Source organism: Monodon monoceros, unplaced genomic scaffold (assembly GCF_005190385.1).
Source record: "Monodon monoceros isolate NGI ecotype Baffin Bay Population unplaced genomic scaffold, NGI_Narwhal_1 Super_Scaffold_12, whole genome shotgun sequence".
Taxonomy (NCBI): Eukaryota; Metazoa; Chordata; class Mammalia; order Artiodactyla; family Monodontidae; genus Monodon; species Monodon monoceros.
Genome location: NW_021703768.1, coordinates 51,545,025 through 51,550,726, shown reverse-complemented (window position 1 = coordinate 51,550,726; position 5,702 = coordinate 51,545,025). Strand labels below are relative to the sequence as shown.

Genomic DNA, 5,702 nt, shown 5'->3' with positions numbered 1-5,702 from the left:
GTATATCAATTTACATTCCAACCAACAGTGTAGGGAGGTTCCTTTTTCTCCACACCCTCTCCAGCATTTATTTTTTCTAGTTTTTTTGATGATGGCCATTTTGACTGGTGTGAAGTGATACCTCATTGTAGTTTTGATTTGCATTTCTCTAATGATTAGTGATGTTGAGCATCCTTTCATGTGTTTGCTGGCAATCTGTATATCTTCTTTGGAGAAATGTCTATTTAGGTCTTCTGCCCATTTTTGGATTGGGTTGTTTGGTTTTTTGTTATTGAGCTGCTTGTAAATTTTGGAGATTAATCCTTTGTCCGTTGCTTCATTTGCAAATATTTTCTCCCATTCTGAGGGTTGTCTTTTTGTTTTGTTTATGGTTTCCTTTGCTGTGCAAAAGCTTTTAAGTTTCATTAGGTCCCATTTGTTTTTTTTTTTATTTCCATTTCTCTGGGAGGTGGGTCAAAAAGGATCTTGCTGTAATTTATGTCATAGAGTGTTCTGCCTATGTTTTCCTCTAAGAGTTTTACAGTATCTGGCTTTACATTTAGGTCTTTAATCCATTTTGAGTTTATTTTTGTGTACGGTGTTAGGGAGTGTTCTAATTTCATTCTTTTACATGTAGCTGTCCAGTTTTCCCAGCACCACTTATTGAAGAGGCTGTCTTTTCTCCATTGTATATTCTTGCCTCCTTTATCAAAAATAAGGTGACCATATGTGTGTGGGTTTATCTCTGGGCTTTCTATCGTGTTCCATTGAGCTATATTTTTGTTTTTGTGCCAGGACCATACTGTCTTGATTACTGTAGTTTTGTAGTATAGTCTGAAGTCTTGGAGCCTGATTCCTCCAGATCCGTTTTTCTTTCTCATGATTGCTTTGGCTATTAGGGGTCTTTTGTGTTTCCATACAAATTGTGAAAATTTTTGTTCTAGTTCTGTGAAAAATGTCATTGGTAATTTGATAGGGATTGCATTGAATCTGCAGATTCCTTTGGATAGTATAGTCATTTTCACAATGTTGATTCTTCCAATCCAAGAACATGGTATATCTCTCCATCTGTTTGTATCCTCTTTAATATCTTTCATCAGTGTCTTGTAGTTTTCTGCATACTGGTCTTTTTTCTCCTTAGGTAGGTTTATTCCTGGGTATTTTGTTCTTTTTGTTGCAGTGGTAAATGGGAGTGTTTCCTTAATTTCACTTTCAGATTTTTCATCATTAGTGTATAGGAATGCATGAGATTTCTGTGCATTAATTTTGTATCCTGCTATTTTACCAAATTCATTGATTAGCTCTAGTAGTTTCTGGTAGCATCTTTAGGATTCTCTATGTGTAGTATCATGCCATCTGCAAACAGTGACAACTTTACTTCTTCTTTTCTGATTTGGATTCCTTTTATTTTTTTTCTTCACTGATTGCTGTGGCTAAAACTTCCAAAACTATGGTGAATAATAGTGGTGAGAGTGGACAACCTTGTCTTGTTCCTGGTCTTAGAGGAAATGGCTTGAGTTTTTCACCATTGAGAACGATGTTGGCTGTGGGTTTTTCATATATGGCCTTTATTATGTTGGGATAAGTTCCCTCTATGCCTACTTTCTGGAGGGCTTTTATCATAAATGGGTGTTGAATTTTGTCAAAAATTCAATTTTTTCTGCATCTATTGAGACGATCATATGCTTTTTCTCCTTCAATTTGTTAATATGGTTTATCACATTGATTGATTTGTGTATACTGAAGAATCCTTGCATTCCTGGGATAAACCCCAGTTGATCATGGTGTATGATCCTTTTTTTTTCTACTTGTCAGCAATCAACCTTTCACTCCATTTTATTATTTAATTCTATAGAAAAAACAAGTTTTATTACATTCCTTTTTTTAAATGGGGGGGGAAACTGTACAAATAAGCATGATCAAACCTCTGTTAGAGCTGGTTAATACTGATCTTATTGCCTCGAAGTCTCTCTAGTAGTGTCGAAGAAATTATGTTTAAGGTCCATCTGAAGGAAAAAAGCACTGGAGAGGCAAGAAAGGACTCGGGTAAAAAGTTTCAGAGGATTGTAGGGAGATGGAACTTGCTGCTTAAAAAAGTTACATTGAGCTCTGGAGCATCTCCGTTTCTTAACACACCTTCCAAAGCATTTATTGGGATAGTTTTACCCATGTTTAAAGTCTCATATTATATGCAGTTTGGGGCTTTTATAAATTCAGAAATAAAGTAATATAAAGAGTAGAATATTGAAGGCTTCAGAGTAGGGCTATAAGAGACTCAATATTGCTAAATAAGTCCCCAAACAAAAATGTTCAGTCTACCCCACCCCAAAACCTATGTATAATAGGAGAAAATGCACAGCAAGAAGCAGAGGAAAAGCATGTATCCTGGAATAAATCATACACTGAACAGTCTAGAAGCAAAGAAAAAAAGCAAACAACATACATATACACAAAAGCGTAAGAAGCAGCTATTTTCCTCATGTCTTTAGGTGAGTACCTCTACCCAGTAGATTACAGTTATGAAAACGACTCAGTTGTTTTTTTTTTTAAAGTAACAAACTGTTTCCCATCATGCTCCATTTTCTAGAATCTTTCCTTTTTGATTGGTTGATGTAAACAAAAAGCAAAGCACATAAACATGCAAGCATGCACACATGTTCCACATACGTGCACACACACACTCTCCTAAAATGTGAAAAATGCAGATATATAACGCTGGTATTAGAAATCACTTCAACTTTATACTTAGGAACTTATAGACCCTTGATTTGTCCCCCCAAAATATTTTTCCTTGTCCTTATTCTTTAAATGCTCAACCACCAAATGAAAAAAATAAAAGGCTTTAAATGCACATGTTTCAAGTCTGTGTCTTGTTACCAAAAATGTAGCATTTTCTTCACTTTGGTCATTGTTAAAGATGCAGGCATAGGTCAGGGAATGTTAAGACTAGCATGTATTAAAAACAAATGCAACATTAACAGAGCATATATCTTTCAAAAAAGGATAAAACACTAACAGATACAAGTCAACGCACAGATTTTAACTAGTGCAATTTTATCTACAATGGAGTAAATGTTATTTTGTGTGCCAGACATTGCAATACTGTTCATTTCCCTTTTATCATGCAAACATGCCAATTTTATCATTAAAAAACCTTTATGGGGACACATTCACGTTGCCCTCCCACCCAAATTAAAGGGGAAAAAGTCAATAAAAGAGCTCCTCAAGATTTCATAACTATGAACATAAAGCTCCTAGATAATAGTGTATAGGCTGAATTTTCAGTTGTGTATAAAAAAAATTATAATTTAGGTAGATGTCTTCCTCATGGATTACAACACAATGTGAAGTTACACAACTCTGAAATTTGTACCAACAGTACAAAAACAAAAGCAAGAGACCATGAAAAAATATGTCCTTCATGGCCTGAGAGCCTACACATTTTTGAGTAATTTAAAAGGGTAACTATGAGAGTCTGACATTTTTCTGTATCTCACCTCGTCTGCTTCTCTATCTGTAGTATTTCTAAATCAAAGTCAGTAACACGTTAGTAGCAAAGGTCTCTATCTCCCCCTTCTTCCTTCCTAACTAATCCTACTCAATTTTCTCTCATCTTCCTGAGCATTTTCCATGAACAGCATTGCAAGTTGGTTTAAAAAAAATAATAGAAAAAGAAAATAGAACGAAAAAAAGGAAAGAAGAAAAAGAAAGCTTTACAAGGGTTTTGTTGGTTAATTATTTACTGGTGGAATCACTCCACCAGGAGTTTGATTTCATTGGCTAGCAGTTGGTTCATGTTGAATAGGCCCCCTGGGAGCTTGGTGAGCAGCTCTTGCTCCATGGTTTCAGGCTCGCTGTCAACAGAGCTGGAACTTATGCTCATGTTGTCGACAGCAGTGTTGGCTGAGGGACCCAGCTCCGGCTCACTAGTCTCACTGGCCGTGGACATCACAGACAGCAGGGACATACACCAGGTGAGCTGGCTAGAGGGCAAAAGGGAGGTGGCATATTCAGCTATTACACCAGCTACATCTAGGTTATAAGCCTCATCAAAGGTTATGAAACCTACATTTGCATTTGCCTCACAGACACAGAAGGAGCTGTCATCTTTCATCAACAGGTCAATGTCACACACATCCATTCCCAGGATATTAGACACCTGGATAGCTAGCTGTTTCCCTTGTTTACTCAATGAGCACATCATCCCAACACCACCTAGTGAGCAGTTGCTTTGCATCCTCCCATCTGTTGAACAGCGTTATCATGGTGTCAACCACATGGCCTCCCATGACAATGACATATACATCCCTTCTATGAGACTCTTTAACATATCTCTGAAACAGGGATGGAGCTTCATGGTGAATAAGATGGCTTAGATCAGCCAAATGGTGCTTATCGTGAGCCAAGAAAATTGCTTTGCCTCTATGACACCGTGTATTCTTCACTACCATTGGGAACTCCAGTATTTCTGCTTCATCAATCATTTTAGCAAAATTTTCATGACCACCATAAGAGAAAGTATCTGGCAGAGGAACACCATGACCTGCCAACTCTTGAAACGTCCAGAACTTATTAACACAGTTCAGGATGTCTTGAGGTCAGTTCATCAACCTGCATCCCATCTTCTCTAGATGGCACAAAACAGTGATGTCACTATCAGTTTGCACCCAACGGGTTGGTATTCTCACTACCACCACTGGAGGGTAGGCAGTAATTAGTTCTTCATTGATACGAAGACCCAGGTTTCCTTGATGGATTGTTAGCACCACCTCATCCATCACCACAGCCCTAAAGTCCAGTTCCTCCTCACAACATTTGGTCTTTAATACTCATAAGATCTCTTTTTGGGGATAGTCTTCCCTGATTTGACGATCTGTCAAAAACCACAACTTGGTGGCCACAGAGCTACACATCTTGATTTGCCTGTTCTTCCTTTTCTGGAGTTACTTCCTCCTGAATATACACTCTTTCTAGGATTGTAGGAGCTCTCACAGAGTCTGAAATCAGTAGTGCAGGCTGACAAGAAAGATAGGTGAGAAGACTATGGCAGAAGATTCAGTCCTCTGCTGAAAAATCTCCTTGTATGATCCTTTTAATGTGCTGTTGGATTCTGTTTGCTAGTATTTTGTTGAGGATTTTTGCATCTATGTTCATCAGTGATATTGGCCTGTAGTCTTCTTTCTTTATGACATCTTTGTCTGGTTTTGGTATCAGGGTGATGGTGGCCCCGTAGAATGAGTTTGGGAGTGTTCCTCCCTCTGCTATATTTTGGAAAAGTTTGAGAAGGATAGGTGTTAGCTCTTCTCTAAATGATAGAATTTGCCTGTGAAGCCATCTGGTCCCGGGCTTTTGGTTTTTGGAAGATTTCTAATCACAGTCTCAATTTCATTGCTTGTGATTGGTATGTTTATATTTTCTATTTCTTCCTGGTTCAGTCTTGGAAGGTTGTGCTTTTCTAAGAATTTGTGTATTTCTTCCAGGTTGTCCATTTTATTGGCATATAGTTACTTGTAGCAATGTCTCATGATCCTTGGTATTTCTGCAGTGTCAGTTGTTACTTCTCCTTTTTCATTTCTAATTCTATTGATTTGTCTTCTCCCTTTTTTTCTTTATGAGTCTGGCTAATGGTTTATGAATTTTGTTTATCTTCTCAAACAACCAACTTTTAGTTTTATTGATCTTTGCTATTGTTTTCTTCATTTCTTTTCCACTTATTTCTGATT

At 37.4% G+C, this 5,702-nt stretch overlaps 1 pseudogene; it reads right to left on the bottom strand.

Annotated features, from left to right (window-relative positions):
• Nucleotides 1-3,730: 3,730 nt before the first annotated feature.
• Nucleotides 3,731-4,892, bottom strand: LOC114893399 (annotated as a pseudogene).
• Between the last annotated feature and the right edge of the window lie 810 nt (nucleotides 4,893-5,702).